Consider the following 6057-nt stretch of genomic DNA (forward strand, 5'->3'; position numbering starts at 1 on the left):
CTTACTAAAAAAAATTGTTTGGGAAAAAATGAATTTTGTCAAAATTTTTCACAATAATATGGCATAGCATTTACTCTAAAATGAAAATGTAAATTCTTCAATTTCTCCTCTTAAATGAATTTGTAAATTCTTCTATTTCTCCTCTTGCAATTGCAATGTGTAAATTAATATGGCGAAATGTCTAAACCAATAATCATGTGAAAAGCTACCTATATTAATATGGTGAACATACACTAATTACTTGAAAGAATAATGACAGAACTTTAAAAAAAAGCTTTGATCTATCTAGAACTAATTTTTTTTCCCTTAAAGTTAAAACTAACAATTGTATATGAGCTAGCACTTTAATGCGAAATAAAATACAATAATACTATCATGAATATAACTCCACTGATGCTGCATCTGATGCCTATGCATGATGATAGTCAAATGAGTTATTTTACTCTGTTACACATAAAATTATATTTCCACAGAGTGAAGGATTCTCTAGTATGGAAAGAACACTCTTATGTATCTTGCATGCATCCAATGTGGTAAATACATCCCCATTCTAAAATGATAAAATACAACACCAGAAAAGTAACCTGATGTGGCCTGCTAGTTGCAGCTGCTAGGCGAGTTATGGAAATGGAACTTGTGTTGGACGCGAAAATTGCAGAACTCTTGGCAATCTTTTCTAATGGAAGTAATAATCTTTTCTTTATATCTTCAGATTCCACAATGGCTTCTATGATAAAATCAGCCTGATGGAAGTCTTCCAAATTTGATGTAAAGCACAGCCTTTACAAAGCATCTGCACCTTCAGACCGTACATAAGGAGTACTTAAACTATTATGCGGATCAAGGCATTTGAAGGACAAAAAGTTCTTAATTTTTCAAGAAATTTGACAAAAACATCACAATTAAATAGAAATCAATTTTGAACCAAAAAAAAAAATCCTAAATTGGTCTGTAAATTGATTATTTTAGTCTCAAGTCTTTGTTTATCAGTTGTTAGTACATAAATCTTCAAATTATGAGAAAAATCGATTCATAAACATTGAAAAAAAAAAAGAAAGAAAACATAATCCCACTCCAAACCACCAAAATTTAAATTAAGAGTTACCTCACGATTTAAAAGTTTTAGGACTAAGCACTAATCAGGACCAAAGTGACCATTCAACAGAACCATAAAATATTATCATTAACTACACACAAATTCTCTTCAAGTAATTTAATATAATCACCAACAATATTATTCAAGAAGCTTGCGGTCAGCCAATTTGAGGGACCACTTAGGTTTAAATACCAAAGTGTGGGTTATTTCATATCACTTTCTTGGGATTTTTTATGGAAAAAGAGAGGAATCTAAGTTTACAATTTTTTTACAGAATATGCAGAGAAAATAAAGAACAAAATAGCTGCAATCCACAAAAAAGCTATCATTGTAGGTAGTATATAATTAATTAGGTTATAGCTAAATAATTAGACTCTTCATAATTAGTTGTACAATGAAATTGTGTGAGGCAATACAATCATTTATACAATTCTGCATAGTATTAGTTGACAGGTACATGCCGTGCAGCAGTAACCAATCTTTCAAAATGTACACAATGATCTAGGACTAGAACATTAACAAAAAGAAGTGAAAACCAGCAATACCAATTATCAAGTTTTTATTTTCCAGAACCACAGTCCACGAATTATTAGAAGCAATAGCAAAAGGAAAAAAGAGTAAGTCACATAAAAAAATTTTTGGATGACTAGACTAGTAGTTTTTCTTTGTTTTTACTTTATATTTGAATTAATATTAGCCAATTATCTTCTATTTTACACTAAAAGAAGAAACCTTCACACGAGAAACAATAAGAAAGCATTAACAGCATAGAAAACCAGCAATTCAATTATCACATAGCAAATGAATTGTAAAAACAAAGTTGAATATGGAATTAACGGAAATATATTGATGAAAGTAGAATCAGATTGAAAATATTACCCTAAGCGACCAGAATTCAAAAGAGAATAAGTTTCCAGATCTGGGAATCACTGAAGCCCCCCTCCAGTCTTCGAGACTAACGACCTATGAAGAAGAAAACCCACGGAACAGGAAGAAAGAAGATTACAGAGAGATAAAGCTATAATTAGTTTTATAAAATTGAAGATAAATGTGATTAAGAAATTCTTCCATACCCCTTTTAATTCAATTTCAAATGCTTGCACCTGATATCAATACAAAATTAGTCATATAATTAGTCATATCAAAATCCTAGTAAACAACAGAGTCTAGAGTATACATATTGTGAACAGCTCAATCAATCACTATATATATATATATATACACACACACACACAGATGGATCAATTTACACTTGCCACAAATGCCATAAAATTCAAAAAGGATTAAAAAAAATAAAAGATTATGGGGCATAGTGAAATTCATTTCAAATCAACTCAAAGTAAAAAAATGATAATCTCTCTTATCCTAACAGATGCATTTAGATACAGAACAAAAAATGCAGTAGTTACTTAAATACTAAGGAAAAGACAAACAAACAAATAAAATTAGTCATTTTCTAATTCCTTCTCAGAAAAGATAATATGAGCTTAATTACTATGCAGGGACTGTGAATTTTACACTACCATCCGATAACATGTTTGCAATTTTTATACTTCAACCGAAATTGCATGCAAAATTAAATCCAATCCCATTCAAACAGTATATAACTTGAAAATTGAATCAAAAGATTCAGAAGCTGAAAATTAAATAACATGTAACGGCTACATATTCAAACTTCAAGGCATAAATGAACGAGAACAAGGAAGAGATATAATTATTATTAATACCATTATCAAACAGCAGAAACAAAAGAAGAGTATGTGAAGAAATTATACTTTTAAATGTAGTTTACTTTTAATACCTATCAAACGTCAATAGAATGCTTCAACACAAGACCTGATTGCGGAGCTGCAGAGAAACAAAAATCCCCAAAAAAGAGAGGTCAAACAGTGACATGAGCGATCTGACTATCTAGCTTTCACGGCCTCTCTGGTACCATGTTTTTGATTTTCTACAAACAAACAAAAAAGAGAGGTCAAACAGTGACAATAATTAATTAATTAATAATTATTAATTGTTGTGAATAAATAACTAGCATGGAAATTGGAAAATCAGGATTTGACGAAACTTCAAATAATTAGGGATTTTAAATTACAATTTTAAATAATTAGGGATTTTAAAAAATGACAATGATTAACCAACACAAGATATCGGTGAAAACGACGACGATTGCAAAAACTGCGCAACACAGTGAAAATTCAAACGAAAAGAAGAAGAAGAAGAAAAGTTGCACTAGTGGATCTGGACTGAGTTAGGTTGCATGGAGGTGAAGGATGAGAGAAATGGAGAAAGGAAACTGGGTGTGCAGTGTAGAGATCTATGACTGACTCATGCCTTGATCGAAGAAACCAAAAATTTCAGTTTCGATTTCGCCTTCTCTAAAGAATTTGAGAGGGAGCTGCAGAGAAACAAATCAATAACTTGAGAGGGAGAGGTACCTAGATCAGAGAAATGGTAACTGGCGGAGAGAGGAGAAGCCAGAGAGGGAACAACGGCGTTGTCGGAGAGCTTCTTTACACGGAGGAGACGAAGGAGAGAAATGGAGAAAGGAAACTGGGTGTGCAGTGTAGAGATCTATGACTGACTCATGCCTTGATCGAAGAAACCAAAAATTTCAGTTTCGATTTCGCCTTCTCTAAAGAATTTGAGAGGGAGCTGCAGAGAAACAAATCAATAACTTGAGAGGGAGAGGTACCTAGATCAGAGAAATGGTAACTGGCGGAGAGAGGAGAAGCCAGAGAGGGAACAACGGCGTTGTCGGAGAGCTTCTTTACACGGAGGAGACGAAGGAGAGAAAAGGGAGATCGAGAGCGCCGTTACTGTGTTTCGTTTAATGAAGCTAGGGTTGCAATGCTTTTGTTTTATATATGTGTGAAAATGACGGTTCAAAACCGCCATAATCACCTGAACCGCCACCAAAATACAAAGTTAATTATGGCAGCAACTAATAATGCCATAATAACCGGGTATTATGGCGGTTCTTTAAAACCGCCGTAATGTCAATGCCATTTTAAACTCTTTTTTTTTGTAGTGAAGTTTTAAAATTTTATATTTTTAGTAAACGGCTTTTTTTTTTTAATTTTTAACTTATATATAAGTCACATATTTTAAGAATACAAAAATAGTAGAGTCATTAAACATGATCAAACTCTGGTAAGAACACAAGAGTTAATGATGATGATGATGTAATTAATGACATTATTATAACCATGTAAGTTAATATATCTAAAAAAATGAAATGGTATGTGTATAAAATACAGGTACTTTAATTTGATATATGTACTCAAGTAGATAAATAATATATAGATAAAATTTAATTAAAATCGTTCTAACCAAAATTAATGGTTTATATTGTTATTATATATTAAGTAGAATACTTGTTAACAATGTAAAATTAATTATAAAACTAATATTTTATATATTTAATGTAATTAAAAATTTTAAAATTTTAAAATTTTATATTTTTAGTAAATAACCTTTTTTTTAATTATTAACTTATATATAAGTCATATATTTTAAGGATATATAAACAGTGGAGCCATTAAATATGATCAAATTCTAATAACAATAAAAAAGATGACGGTAATGATATAATTGATGATATTATTATAAAAACGCAAATTAATATATCTAAAAGAGTGAACAGGTTGAGAGACTGGCGCATGAATGCATTAATTATTTTATAATCTCACTCACATGATCACAAATATGTAAGTGTATTGTTAGTTAGTGGAACAAAACAAAAAAAGTGAATTGAAGAGAAAGCAAGTGACAAGTGATGGAAAAGTTATAGGGTGATATTGATATTGATGATATTTTTTAGCCCTATCAGAATTTTAGTAGTACAAACAAAACAAGTTTAGATGGATCGAAATCGTTTATTTAAAAAAATGTAAGTTGTTAAATAAAAATATATGAACAATCATTTATCTTATATAATCTTTTATATAAAACTTTTTTGTTGGTTTATGTAACTTTTTTACATAGGATTTTATGATTTTTTTTGGTGTGCTGAATTTTCTTTTTTAAATTAATAAAATAAAAAACTAGACCTTTTTATAGAAATTTTATATAAAATTAATTATAAAAATAATATTTCATATATTTAATGTAATTAAAAATTTTAAAATTTTATATTTTTTGTAAACAACTTTTTTTTTAATTTTTAACTTATATATAAGTATATAAGTCACATATTTTAAGAATACAAAATAGTAAAATTATTGAACATGATCAAACTCTGGTAAGAACACAAGAGTTAATGATGATGATGATGTAATTAATGACATTATTATAACAATGTAAGTTAATATATCTAAAAAATAAAATGGTATGTGTATAAAATACATGTACTTTAATTTGATATATGTACTCAAGTAGACAAATTAATATATAGATAAAATTTAATTAGAATCGTTCTAACCAAAATTAATGCTTTGTTATTATTATATATTAAGTAGAATACTTGCTAATAATGTAAAATTATTTATAAAAAATAAGAGAAAGTACAGGGAGTCAATAAAATATTTCATATAATGTATCTAAAAGAGTGAATAGGTTAAGGGACTGGGGTATGAGTGCATTAATTATTATATGATCTCACTTACATAGTCAGATACATATAAGTGTATTGTTAGACAGTAGAGGTGGAACAAAACAAGAGAAGTGAATTGAAGAGAAAGCAAGTGGCAAGTGATGGCAAAGTTATAAGATGATATTAATATTGATGATATTTTTTTACCCTCTCAGAATTTCAGTAGTGCAAACAAAACAAGTTTAGGTGGGATAGAAATCGTTTATTTAAAAAAAACGTAAGTTGTTAAATAAAAATATATAAATAATCATTTATCTAATTATTTTATGACACCGGAGAAGTATATTTAAATAGTTATTACATCAATACACGCTATAGTACACAAAACAAGATATTTTATTGAATTATTTCTGTTGCTGCATTATGT

General features: G+C 29.1%; 1 protein-coding gene across 8 annotated transcripts in view; it reads right to left on the reverse strand.

Moving 5' to 3' along the window:
- The window catches only part of LOC107639483, a 6353-nt gene extending 2407 nt beyond the window's left edge, over nucleotides 1-3946 (reverse strand). For 3 of the 8 annotated variants that reach the window (XR_001620164.2, XR_002361400.1, XR_001620166.2), the window contains exons 1-5: nucleotides 3535-3665; nucleotides 2898-3047; nucleotides 2170-2199; nucleotides 1976-2059; nucleotides 585-799 (exon numbers count right to left, since the gene is read on the reverse strand). The gene's annotated coding sequence lies outside the window, so the exon portion shown is untranslated. The other 5 variants (XR_001620167.2, XR_002361402.1, XR_002361401.1 and 2 more) reach the window with 5 other exon arrangements.

Source organism: Arachis ipaensis, chromosome B04, assembly GCF_000816755.2.
Source record: "Arachis ipaensis cultivar K30076 chromosome B04, Araip1.1, whole genome shotgun sequence".
In the NCBI taxonomy this organism is placed as follows: domain Eukaryota; kingdom Viridiplantae; phylum Streptophyta; class Magnoliopsida; order Fabales; family Fabaceae; genus Arachis; species Arachis ipaensis.